The 14,621-nt window shown below is 31.7% G+C and overlaps 1 protein-coding gene and 1 long non-coding RNA gene across 2 annotated transcripts in view; one reads left to right on the top strand and one right to left on the bottom strand.

Annotated features, from left to right (window-relative positions):
* The window catches only part of LOC143247590 (glucose transporter type 1-like), an 83,850-nt gene extending 76,022 nt beyond the window's left edge, over nucleotides 1-7,828 (top strand). The window contains exon 15 of the mRNA XM_076495910.1: nucleotides 5,315-7,828. The gene's annotated coding sequence lies outside the window, so the exon portion shown is untranslated. The remainder of the gene's footprint in view (nucleotides 1-5,314) is intronic.
* The window catches only part of LOC143247592 (uncharacterized), a 30,022-nt gene that overhangs the window by 1,167 nt on the left and 14,234 nt on the right, over nucleotides 1-14,621 (bottom strand). The window lies entirely within an intron of this gene.

Genomic DNA, 14,621 nt, shown 5'->3' with positions numbered 1-14,621 from the left:
TTCCAAACTAATATACTAATAGATAATTGTTTCCATTACGCTCTGTACACATTTCATTGTTCTTTCATTTTCATCCCTGCTGTTTCATATAAATCTCATCCACTTTTTATATCATGTGCATCAGTTATCTAGCTTTTAATATGTAACTTATGCACATGGAACATGACTTGGATGGGTAATACAGATACATATTAAAAGCTAGATAACTTATGCACATGGAACAAGGGTATATGAGCATAAGTTACCTAGCTTTTAACTGTGTATGTGTATTACCAATCCAGTTCATGTTCCATGTGTATCAGTTATCTGGATTTTAACTATGTATATATATATATCTTTAACTTCCTGTGTGTTAGAATTATCCGTTGTTTGTCCCCATATATGAGTTTCTTACTTCTCTCTCAATAGATGTTTCAAGTTTTGTTGGTCATGTGTGTTTTTTGGTCTTCCAGTTTATGTCTATAGTTATGTTTAAGCTAAAGTTGTAAATCACATGTTAACAATATTAGAAACAAATAATCGAAGAAAACATATTTATTTGTTTATATTTTGAAAAGTACAATTAACGTATACAATCTAGTTTAACGGAACTTGTATTTCCTTCTTGATTGAACAGTTGCTAGATTGAAAAACGATCAAACAAGAGGACCACATTATTTCTGAGCTTGTTAAGAAACAAGTGAGAAGTTTAACAAAAAATAATGTGTCTGAGCTGGATAATATTTACTCAAGGGTTTTGAAGGAGATTTGGGGTTGGATATGTGAATTACTTACTACTATTTTCTGTAAGTTTTGGAATAATGAGCCAGTGGCAAGAAATTGGAAGTTGGCTAATGTTAATCCTCTTTCCAAGATAGTAGATAAAAACATCAGTGGTGGAAAAAGTTTGTGACAAGATATATATTTTTTGAATGATTTAACAACAAAGTTCTAAACTTTATTGGACAGTCAGTATGGTTTTACTAGTGGAAGATTTTGCTTTAGTATTCTCTTAAGAGGTTTCTGATGTGTAGATGAGGGTATGAGTTGGAATTTGTTGTTTCTGGAATTCCAAAAAGCATTTGACAAAGTGCCCTATAAAAGGCTTGTTAAAAGATTGTCCCTGTAGTCTTGTTAAAAGATTGTCCCTGTAGTCTTGCTAAAAGATTGTCCCTACTCTTTTGGGACAAAAGATATTTAACAATGTCTTGTTAAAAGATTGTCCCTGTAGTCTTGTTAAAAGATTGTCCCTGTAGTTTTGTTAAAGGATTGTCCCTGTAGTCAGTGCTGGATCAAGATGGACACTTTCTGTTCACGGGCCCTACCTTAAACCAAAGATTAACGTTTAAATAAAATTTTCATGGACCCAAAGTTTTCATTGGCCATTAACTTTTTGTGGGTCCTAGGCACTGTATCTATTGTGCCTAATAAATAATTTGGCCCTGCCTGTAGTTCTTGGTGGTAGGTTCACTCCCTGGATAGGAAACTGACAGGATAGACAAAAGCAGATGATTGTTATGAATAGATTTCCATCAAATTAGATTAATACAAATAAAATTTGTACCTCGTGGCTGTTTTTTTTTATTCACAGTAATGGCATAGGTGAAGAAATGATCAATAATTTACTTACATTTGTAAATGATATTACGGAGACTTCTGCTGCTTTACAAAGTGATTTGTATTAATTAGTGAGTTATTTAAATAAATGACAGATTGCTTTTAATTTTATTAAATACAAGGTAATGCATGGAGATTATCATATTCAAATTACAAGTATGTTTTTGGTGAGAATAACCTTAATATTATAAAGGAAAGGAACTTGGTGTTGAAGTTGATCAGTTCTTTGGGCTGTCTAAGCAATGTGTCAGTAATTGTAGCAAGGCAAACAGGATTTTATGTTGTATTGACATAAATATTAAATTCAAGTCTAAAGAGAGTATAGTTTCATTGTATAGGTCATTGGTTTGGCCACATTTGTACTAATGTGTTCAGTCTTAAGTGCTTTACCTTACAAAAAACATTCAGTTGTCTAAAATGGTTCAGAAGAGGACTACTAAGACAATAGGTGAGATAGAAAGGTGTGCGAACAAGTTGAGACCTCTGATCTTTTGACAAACAAAGAGTTTGAGGTTATTTAATTATTATGTTTAAAATAGTTAAGAGAATTGATTGTGTTGGTGTAACCTCTTGTTTCATACTTAGTGGTGAAAATGGTAGGACTATGAAACAAATTTAGGTAGCGTGAGCAGTGTCTTCAATTAAAATAGCTTTACTTTTGTTACAGAGTGGTTGGTCTTTGGAATGAGTGGGATGGCCTAGATGGATCAATAGGTTCCTTGTTGTCCTTATATATTTGTCATTGTTCTCAGTTAGACAGTTTTACTTTTGTAACAGGGTGGATGGCCTAGATGGATCAATAGGTTCCTTGTTGTCCTTATATATTTGTCATTGTTCTCAGTTAGACAGTTTTACTTTTGTAACAGGGTGGATGGCCTAGATGGATCAATAGGTTCCTTGTTGTCCTTATATATTTGTCATTGTTCTCAGTTAGACAGTTTTACTTTTGTAACAGGGTGGATGGCCTAGATGGATCAATAGGTTCCTTGTTGTCCTTATATATTTGTCATTGTTCTCAGTTAGACAGTTTTACTTTTGTAACAGGGTGGATGGCCTAGATGGATCAATAGGTTCCTTGTTGTCCTTATATATTTGTCATTGTTCTCAGTTAGACAGTTTTACTTTTGTAACAGGGTGGATGGCCTATATGGATCAATAGGTTCCTTGTTGTCCTTATATATTTGCCATTGTTCTCAGTTAGACAGTTTTACTTTTGTAACAGGATGGATGGCCTAGATGGATCAATAGGTTTCTTGTTGTCCTTATATATTTGTCATTGTTCTCAGCTAGACAGTTTTACTTTTGCAACATGGTGGATGGCCTAGATGGATCAATAGGTTCTTTGTTGTCCTTATATATTTGTCATTGTTCTCAGTTAGACAGTTTTACTTTTGTAACAGGGTGGATGGCCTAGATGGATCAATAGGTTCCTTGTTGTCCTTATATATTTGTCATTGTTCTCAGTTAGACAGTTTTACTTTTGTAACAGGATGGATGGCCTAGATGGATCAATAGGTTCCTTGTTGTCCTTATATATTTGTCATTGTTCTCAGCTAGACAGTTTTACTTTTGTAACAGGGTGGATGGCCTAGATGGATCAATAGGTTCCTTGTTGTCCTTATACATTTGTCATTGTTCTCAGCTAGACAGTTTTACTTTTGTAACAGGGTGGATGGCCTAGATGGATCAATAGGTTCCTTGTTGTTCTTATATATTTGTCATTGTTCTCAGTTAGACAGTTTTACTTTTGTAACAGGGTGGATGGCCTAGATGGATCAATAGGTTCCTTGTTGTCCTTATATATTTGTCATTGTTCTCAGTTAGACAGTTTTACTTTTGTAACAGGGTGGATGGCCTAGATGGATCAATAGGTTCCTTGTTGTCCTTATATATTTGTCATTGTTCTCAGTTAGACAGTTTTACTTTTGTAACAGGGTGGATGGCCTAGATGGATCAATAGGTTCCTTGTTGTCCTTATATATTTGTCATTGTTCTCAGCTAGACAGTTTTACTTTTGTAACAGGGTGGATGGCCTAGATGGATCAATAGGTTCCTTGTTGTCCTTATATATTTGTCATTGTTCTCAGTTAGACAGTTTTACTTTTGTAACAGGGTGGATGGCCTAGATGGATCAATAGGTTCCTTGTTGTCCTTATATATTTGTCATTGTTCTCAGTTAGACAGTTTTACTTTTGTAACAGGGTGGATGGCCTAGATGGATCAATAGGTTCCTTGTTGTCCTTATATATTTGTCATTGTTCTCAGTTAGACAGTTTTACTTTTGTAACAGGGTGGATGGCCTAGATGGATCAAGAGGTTCCTTGTTGTCCTCATATATTTGTCATTGTTCTCAGCTAGACAGTTTTACTTTTGTAGCAGGGTGGATGGCCTTTGGAATAAGTTGGGTAGCCTAGATGGATCAACAAGTCCCTTGTTATCGTAATATATTTGTGTATGTACATTCCCTTTCTTATCTGTTCAGAAGTTGTTCATATGTTGTGTTTATTCAAACAGCAATTTTAAAGTCATTGTATTGAAATGATCTTACTTTTGCAGTAGCTCCTTTATTTTTTTAACCAAAATTTTATCATTTTAAAAGTACAAACAAAATACACTGTAACAGTATGAAAAATGTGCAGACTTGTTGCTTATCATGCTTGGTGGTTTGTTAATAACTTTAACACATGTTACACTATTTATTAAGCTAATAAGGAATATTTACCCATGTTTACAACTTTATTTCTGAAATATTATATGATTTTTCTGTTGACTTTATGATGCTAGAGCTCTTGGTGATAATTTACAGATAATAAAGTTTATTTGTAATTTTAATACTAGACCAAGGCTGTGGTAAAGGAAATTACTTGTGTCTCAAGAACAAAAAAATAAGTATAGAATTACCAATTTAATATAAAGTTTAAGATTTTCATTTATTTGATTGTCCACCTAAAAACTAAACTTGTGAAATATTTATAATATGAAGGCATGTTAAGGTCTTTATCCAAAAAAATGATATATATTCCAGAAATGAACTAACCACTATACCTCAAAAAAAAAAAAAAATGCAACCCAAAAGTGATGGGAAAAAAAAACAGTGTAAACTGATAACAACAACAAAAACAAATTGTGTAAGTCGAATAACATTTCATAACCCCCAAAATAATGAATAGAATAAATGAAAATTGAGAAAGAGGATTAGTAGAAAACAATATTTCTTACATCAAGAGATACAAAACAGAACTCAGTCATTTCCTTTCACCATTTAAAAAATCTATGTTTTTCTCTTAAAATTAAATTACAAGTTGTTTTTTATCTCCCTACAAGAAACTAAATAAATAATACATGTATATTGAGAAAAAAAAAAGAAATGTCAAGTTTCTGAATATATAATTCCAATTCTTTTTATCTAAAAAAAATATAAGTTGAAAACTAGCTTTGCCTTGAGTACATGAAAAAATCAACAATCTTTTTTGCTGTTGACTGTTGTGTACCTATTACTAGCCTTTGTAGCAACATTGTTATTAATGTATCCTTTGGAACATAAAGCGTTGTATATGTACACTACTACAGTATGATTTCTTCATGTTCTGTATGATCTAGTGTGTCTTACATTTCTTATCTGTACTTGTATACATCACTAGAAAATTGCATCTATTTGTCTGTGTATCTATGTTTTAGTGTATATGCATTATTTATTTTTATTTACTGGTATTTTCAGCCTCCATCTGGAGCCTTGGCATTAGAAACCTTTGTTCTGCTCTGGTGAGTGTTCACCTATGAAGTGCTCAGAGCAGTGACAGTTAGGTGCACAGTTGTGCTTTCAAGTGGTACAGTATGACGTCACTCTCTGCTGCATTTTAAATCGGACAGATCACTGTTAAACGAACCTCAACAAGTGCATTACTGTAAATCATAGCTCTTTAAAAATGAAAAATAAAATTGTTGTATCAGATCAACATCTTCTGCAAGAGAGGGAGGAAACTTATAGGGTAAAAGAAATACTTGGAAGACAGACTAGTCAGATCCAAGCAACCACGGAATGACAACTAAATGTTGAAACACTTGTGTCAGCTCATTTTCATAACTGTGTCGCTTAACATTATCATGGTCCACATCTTGCCATCAAAACTGTCTGTTCATTCAGATAAAACTTGAAATGTTATTGTAAGGAAGTGGCTCCCATCCATCCATCTGTATTACAGATTTGTTGAAATCAGTTTCTGTGTCAGTTGGATCTTAAAGAAGGTGAACTAATTAAGTGACCTCTGACCTGCCAGGGCAGTCATATGACAAGCTATGCAGCTATCTGTTCTTTATTCAGCAAGTATTAAAACATTATAAGCAACATGTGGTTTGTTCAAGTCTATATATGTACATCCACCATGACGTTCGTGGAACACCAGCCTTTCAAGAGTGCTGCTTTACATGAAATTAAACTTAGGGGGAAAGAAGTTGTTCTGAAATAAGTTGCCTTTATTGATTTCTGTATGTTTTTGTGCTAATACTTACACAACTTTCCCAGCTGCCATCTGTTGAGGTTATCATTGATTACTATTATACCACTTCTGTTAGTCTCAGAGAGCTGTGGGATAAAATAGCTGGAATACTGCTTAGTTACTATCCATAAAATATCCACACTTGTCATTCGCACACACACACACACAAAATTACTATGTGGGATTTAGATTTTGTTTAAGAAGGGCTTCCGAGAAAAAAAAATCTAACTGTTATGCATTAAAATAGTTTTATTTGGAAAGTTATTGCCAGTTTAAAAAAGGATAATTTTGAAAGTCAGTGTAATGTATAATTGTACATTATGACATAGGAATAATTCTTGAAGTGAAATGTAGTTAAGAATTGTTAGAGATATGTGGTCATAAATGTTGTTGTATCTAAGGTGGCCTCACAATTCCCAAAGTTTTGTTAGGCCTATGTGTTCTTTATGTGCTGCTGCAAAAGAACACAGTTTCTTCTGTAAGGGTGCCTTCTGTTGAACAGATGAAGATTGTGTACTCGGACCACGATAAATTTTATGGACTTTACAGTCCATAAGACCTTTCCTTACACATTTTGGTGCCAAAATATTGTGTGAATGGGGGAAAGTTTTTTTTTTTTTCCTAGATATCTTGTAGATTCTAGGAAATACAAAAATTAGCAATTTGTAAATAAAATGTAAAGTCTGCTCATAAAACTGTCAAACTTTAGTTACTAGTGTATGATGGGTGTGCAACAAGAGAAGTTATTTGGCACACTGTTGCACTCGTGCTTTTAATACAAAAATCAAAGCATGAGATGGTGAGACGAAATTCTGCACATTATGAGGTGATTGAATATGGAATATTTCATACACTAAACCTTTCGCCATCTGTTGGCAGTTCCTGGATCAAGGCACTTTTATTATAATAGTTTACTCGTGTGTGTGTGTATGTCTGTGTGTGACATGCCTTTATCATTCATTATTACTGATTTTTGTTTTACAGAGTAATACCCCATTATTGTATTAATGTTGATTGTTATTTAAAATCTTAGCACATGGCGCATTTCATCTCAAGTCTATGATTGTTGAGTTGGGTAAAACAGAAAGGCGTTGGTTAATCTTCTTGGTTCTTAGGTTTCTACACAAAAGTCTAGATATTGGAACTTTCAGATGTAATCCTGCAAATTTCTGTACTTTTTTTTTTTACAGAACTTTCAGGAGTTAAATTAAGTTTGTGTAAAAATTAAAGACAAAATACAGGTTATGTTCAATTTTAACGGACTTACTGGCCTTGAGAAAATTTTGCTCGGATTATTAACAACTTAAGTGATGAGGGAAGTTTGAACAGTTTGGTATTCACTGGTACAGGTTTATTTTGGTTTTCAATTTCAATATGTCTGACGTTCGACTTATATTCGAGTACAATGATATCAAACGTAAAGTGACTGGCGCAGTTTTAACTTAATCAATTAATAATTGTCAAAGCTGAAATATCAATATAGTTTCAGTAATTTTGTTATTATTTTTAGTATTTTTTTAAGTATCACAATACAGTTACTAGGTAAGATTTACAAAGTTATTGTAAGGAAATGCACTTTCACTGCTTCAGTAAGCCATTTTTACATGATTCCCTCTATAGTGGTTTTAACGTACCTGTAAAATATAATATATATATATTATGGCAAGGAGTGCTTTTTTTTGTCGTGTATTATAATTTGACACATACAGAAAATTTAATAAAAGAACTCTTCATTTGGTTTCGGTTTTGTTGAAGTATATAGTAAAGATTAGTTGCGTTTGAAGTTTTGACGCATGGAATATTTTGATTTTATGTTTATATTAATATACTACAGTTTTTATTGTTGTTTTTTCGGAATAAGTTAAAAATTCCTAATAACGCAAAAATTGTTTGGAAGGGTCAGATCTAGAGATTATCCCGTTGACACTCTGTCTATGTGGTCATAAAGATGACCATTCAAAACGAATTGATTGTCCTTGAAAGCCGATTTAAAAATCTTCTGTGTTATTACGAACATTGCTGGCTGAATAACTGCGATCCATTTATTGCAAGTTGTCACTCAGTAAAAGTTAGACATTATAACAGCTAACATACATTTGGATTAAATATTCGATCATACGAAGAAGAGAGACCCATGAAAGCATTTGCAGGAAATTATTTATATAGTTGTTAACAAAACACGTTTTTCTCCTCAGGTTTGTGTTGTAATAACTAAAAAACAAAAGGCAAGCTGTCTGTTCGTATGTATTCTGCAGTCAGTTTAAAAAAATATAAGAATATGTTGAAGTATATATGTGTGTGTATATATTATCACTGTTGAAATGAAAATTTTAAATACAAACCCTTTGGGATAACGTCAGTAGAAATAAGTATTGTAGGACTGTTGAATCGACTCAAAGATGGTTTCTTTTGTTGGATGATAACGTATAAGTGTTAGGAAGCAAAAACTTAGAAGTTAACTTATAGATTTTAATGCTTCATTAATTATCTTCATAATTATTAAAGAGATTCGTTATTATGTAGTGCCATCTATAGTGGTGTTAAAGTAACTGTAAAATATTAAAAAATAAATATTTTAACTGCATTGACACAGGGAAATAGACTGCGGTAAGAAGCTTCCATTTTGTCTTATGTTATAACTTTAGAGATGAAAAATAGGGACTGAAAATTACTGAGAAACAACAAAGCTACCCGAAATATGAAAAATAACTGTATTTCATACATGTGTATATATAAATATGTAAAACGGTAAGATAAAATGTAATGGAGAACTAGAACATAACATTAAGTATCATGTACAAAGTTGGAAAGTTCGCCAGTTATTAATCAATCAGCTATTTGCAAATTTAAGTTATTAAAGAAATGGCGTTAAAGACCTATTTAAAGTTACAACGACAGAAGTATGGCAACAAATACACGTTACTGCTATAAACAGCTATCTGTTTATATCTATCTGTACTATAAGTCGTGTCTTAATAAAACAGTTTGAAGAAAATTGCCATATATTATCCCACAACGTAGTAAAGTCGTCTGTTGTCATATGCAAGTGAAATTTTAGTTAAAATTTCTTTGTTATAAGAATGTTTATTCCAAATGACTGGTAAACTATTGTTACGACAAAGAAATTCATATGGAAAGTTGTACGAAACAGACGTTTGTTGTTGGTCTTTCTAAGCTATTCCCTTTGGTCTACATTCTCCCGATGTTTTTTTCATTTAACTTATTTCTGTTCTAATTAAGCACCTGGATGTTTCTGTTGGAAATATTTTTTAGAAGAAATGTTTAATATATAAATGTGTTACTACCAGTTTTTTCAAAAAAAAACAACAACAAAGATTGAAATTAACCAAGAACGTTTCTTAGTATCTTTGTTCCTTTCATCTCAAACTTAATATTTTAACTTTTATTCACTTGTTTTGGCTAGGCAAGCAAGTAAGCCTTCCCAGTGCCACCACATGCTATAATATATTTGTGTTTATAATAAGTTTAGATAGAATCCGATTTACAAAACTGCCCAACCTTGCCATCATTTGTTAATGCAACCAATACATAGCAGTTTCTTCTACAATTGTTGTTTAATATTAGAAATCAAGCGGGCAGTATATTATTTGACTTATTGGTACTAATTACGTTTTACTTTAATATATCAATTTTCCATTTCTGTAATGCAATCCTGTATCTCAATTTTCATATCTTGAATTAGGCCCTTTTAATTAAAATATCTAAGCCTTTTAAACTTTCTTTTCTTAAACCTGAGGTTAATTATTTTACACTTAGTTTTGCGTGAAACGTGCACATCTTTCCCAGTTCTATAAGAGGCAAGATTTCAGGTTACATACAAATCTAAAGAGATTAGAATGATTAATCCGTAAGCTTAATTACAAATTACAAGTTTCTTATACAGAAAAGACAAATATATACTTAACGTCATTCAAAAATAAACCAAATATTAATAGGCTAAGTCTGGTTATCTCTTACCTTAAAATATATGGTTTCAGACCAACCCAAAAAATGTATTGCTTGATTGTGTAATTAATTATTAAAATACAATCCATCTTAAACTGCAAACATATGTGTTGACGCCAACATAGACAATATCCGAAGATTAAACGGGTTTTTTTTTCACTTATTAACAGAATGTAATTATATTATTGCTTCTATAACAATAAAACGAACGAGACATAAATATATAATAACTAACTTCTTGTTTGTTCTTTTCTTTAATTTTTAAGAAAGAGATAAAACAGAGAATACATAATTGAACGCTGAGGGTAAGAATGAGAGTAGCTCTGAGTCTACGTTTTGATTAGACGATTGCCCATAACTGTGCTTCAGTGCAGAATGTTTACCAAGTTTTATTCATTGCTATCCTTTCAATTTCATTAATAATGTTATATATGTATTAAAACCTGTAAAGTCGTTTCTTCTTTCATAATTATAATATCGGTCGAGCATACTAACATGAAAATACAGTGTGAGTATGACAAATAGATTGAATTATTTATGAACTTGTCTTTTTGTTTTAAACAAGAAATTATAAAATACTCTTGAGGCACGTGAGAAGAATGACGTTATGCTTGATTTATTGATTAAAAATAAGGCAAAACCACAGTGTATGCTTATTTGTGGCTTTAAAATTAAAATATTTTTAAGTCGGGTGTCTTTTTCTCGAGTAAGTGTTTAATACAGCAAAACCTTAATAATTCTTAAACTGATACGATTTGTTTATTCTATAAGTGAAAATACAAATATTCAGAAAGTAAATAATATAATAAAAGTATTATATATAATTTTAAGTTCCTGTGAGAATAAGTGTGTTATTTCAAAAGCAATAAAGCATGTCTTTTTGTTGTTAATTTGACCTAATACTTATTTTCGGTAACTATAAAATAAAACCTTCTCGAACTTTAGCACAAGAATTAGAACCTCTTGTGCAAGTACTATAAAAGAACAAAAGTAAATAAATAAATTTGTGGTTATTAACATAAAACAAAATTTGGCATTTAAAATATATATTACTTCCAGATGTAAGAAATAAAATAATATATACTTGGATTAACCACTGGTTACTTTCAACGTGCGATTAAATTATTCATTGACCATATGTGGTATTATTCAGCATATAATAGTTTCGATATAAGAATAAATAATAACAGCTAGAATTTATTTATTGAAATACCAAGTGATTAAAATAATCCTATTTTAAATGAACGTCGTTTTCATTCAAATATGTAAGATATAGCCAACGTCTAGATTAGACAGTATTTGTGCATTTCATAAATAAACATTTATTTCAAAAAAAATGGTGATTTTCGGAGTTCATGCTGTATTTTCGATCAAATTTCTAAACTAAAATATGCAATGATTCATTCTCGAGCAACCTGATAAAAATAATAATTACATTGCCATGTTTTTTATTACCATTTTTACCAAGCTTGCATTTTGTTGTTTTTGTTTGTTTGTTTCATTTTGTGGTGCTGTTTTTCAAATAGAAAATTAATATACCAGTTTCTACAGTTATCTTATGCATTAGATGTCTGTCAATTTTTCACTTATTTTTTTGACACAACTTTGTTGTCCTCAGTTATTTTAATTTGCATCTCATTTGTTTATTCGTGAAACAAAATTTTTAATTTCAGTCCGAGAAAGTTATGCATAATAGAAATACTGAGCAAGTTGAAGCGTGAAATATTCCCTACATCAGACTTGGTGTTATTTGTCACACTTTCTGTATTTACGAAAAAACAAAATGGTCTTTTTTTTTCACTGCTCAAAATCCTAGTGTATTGGACATTCCACTGTGAACTCAAATAGTGCAATAAAAATATTATAATATGTACTGACAATTTTACTTTATTTTCCGTTTCTTCCATTCGTTTATTTTTACCATTCTACTCAAATAAAAATATATTTATAGTTATCTTAAAGACTAATTCATCTTCTGAATAGTATTGAGTAATTTCTCTCTCTCTCTTTAATGTAACCTACATCGTTAAAACCACTTTAATAGAATAGAAGGTGAAATTATCAATATAAAGAAATAATTGTTGTTGTTGTTTTTTCATTCAAAACAGTGCTGGGAAAATTAACCCGATAACGTCAGCATTCACTTTTCAGGTGGTAGGGGGTCACAGTGACATCACATTGACGTTCTAGGGTTAAACTGAAAACAAAGATGAGTCTATCAATGATATAGCATCTACTTCACTGTTGCTAAAAAGTAAAAATAATGTTAGTTACTGGCTCTTGTTTGCCTGAATTGCATAAAATAAAACAGAAAAATTAAAAATCGTGAGTCAAGGTGTAGTTCATTAAAGTAATGCTGTTGTGATCACTTTAAACACAAAAGTGTGATTAATTATAAATTTGTACACCTACTAGTGTCCACAAGTCAACACCCTGGCAATCATATAGCTGTCTTCAGGGGCTGTTATAACTGAACAATCCAAAAGCTAAAATAATTTCCCTGGCATATAGGCACTTAGTTTGCACATACTAATATGAAAATTGTATTTTAATTTTTCAAAAAAAATACAGTTGCCTACGTTTTCATTATTAGTGTACGATTTTATAGTGAATACAACTGAAGAATGGATTTAGCTAAGAACATGAAATATGGCGAACAGTACATTATTGAACTTAGAAACAAAGATCTCCATCAACCTGCCACGATCGTTTTATTTATTTAATTTTGTAATGTGATACTGAATTTATTTATCTGCATTAAATATACATCCTATCCACAATTAGAAAAATCTGGATTCGACCACGAGTTGTCACGAGAGCTTAGAAAATGTTGAAAGATCTAATTTCACATCATAATTTTCCACAGCTGAATAATTCAGAAAGATGGGCAAATTACATAAATCTCTCATTAAGTTTCGTTTTATTTCTATTTCGATAAAAATATATAAAAATGCATGCGATATTATTTAACAAATTATTTAGTTAGTTACATGTTAAAATACAACACAATACAAATAAAAAGTGATTCTAGATAATTTAAAATAACAAACCTAGCCCAACTGAATAAAACACAATTAACAGATACAATCATAGCGTAAAATTTAACTACATTGTTTTCATCTAGATCACGAGGTAATTTGGTAATGGTGATATATTGAATTTTTGCTTATATGATAAATATATACATTTTAATAAAATATTTATAAACAAATGGTGAGTATACCGATGGTGGTCTAATTATTCAAATTGTGTTGATAATTTATATCTTCATTATCGTGAAAGTAAAGTTATAAATAATTTTACAAATCTGATATCAGTTTCCTTATTATTGACGCCTTAGTCATTGTTAACATTACATTAATAAGTTATTATATTAGTAAAATGTATTTAGTAGCTCCTACAAATTTAGAAAACGTGATGTCAAGAAACGTACTGTAATTAAAAATATATCTCAGGACAGCTAGGCCTAGCATGGCCAAGTGTGTTAAGGCGTTCGACTCGGCATCCGAGGGAACGGGTTCAAATCCCGGTCACATCAAACATGCTCGCCCTTTCAGCCGTGGGGACGTTATAATGTGACGGTCAATCCCACTACTCGTTGGTAAAAGAGTAGCCCAAGATTTGGCGGTGGGTGGTGATGACTAGCTACCTTCCCTCTAGTCTTACACCGCTAAATTAGTGACGGCTAGCACAGATAGCCCTCGAGTAGCTGTGTGCGAAATTCAAAAAAAACAAACAGGACAGCTGGTAGGAGTATTAAAACTTTATACCTTCTTAAGTTAACCTAAAATTTCAAATATACAGACTTTCTTTACTAAATAGTAATGCTCCAACAAATATCACACAGAGTGCTGTAAGTTCGCAACTTCTTAGGTGTAGAATTGATAACATTATAGAATTTCAAATATTTAATACAAATATATCAGTACAAAGTTGATTTTCATTGGCTTTGATGAGTGAACCTTAACTGCATATTTTATATTAATTCATAATTAATGCAAAAATTATTTACATAAATTTCAAAGCAATAACATAAATAAAATTATAATGTATATAAATACAATAAAAATAATTTCTATTTGTTTTTTTTTGTTGGGAGAGGAAACAGAATTACTTATTTGAACTTTTTTTTGTATACGCTATAGATGGACTAATGTAGTGTCACCTTCTCAGTATAAAACTTGTTATTGTGTGGATCTCTTTCGAATCAATAAAGATCCAGACAGTAGTATTAAGGCCCGGCATGGTCAGGTGGTTAAGGCACTCGACTTGTAATCCGAGGGTCGCGGGTTCGAATTCCCGTCACACCAAACATGCTCACCATTTTAGCCGTGGGGGCGTTATAATGTAACGGTCAATCCCACTATTCGTTGGTAAAAAAAAAAAAAGTAGCCCAAGAGTTGGCGGTGGGTGGTGATGACCAGCTGCCTTCCCTCTAGTCTTACACTGCTAAATTAGGGACAGCTAGCACAGATAGTCCCCGAGTAGCTTTGTGCGAAATTCAAAACAAACTACCAACCGCTAGCACAGCAGTAAATCTACGGATTTATGACGCTAAAATCA

This window comes from Tachypleus tridentatus, chromosome 3, assembly GCF_004210375.1.
Source record: "Tachypleus tridentatus isolate NWPU-2018 chromosome 3, ASM421037v1, whole genome shotgun sequence".
In the NCBI taxonomy this organism is placed as follows: domain Eukaryota; kingdom Metazoa; phylum Arthropoda; class Merostomata; order Xiphosura; family Limulidae; genus Tachypleus; species Tachypleus tridentatus.
Note: the sequence above shows the minus strand (reverse complement) of the source record. Positions and strands in the feature narration are given on the sequence as shown.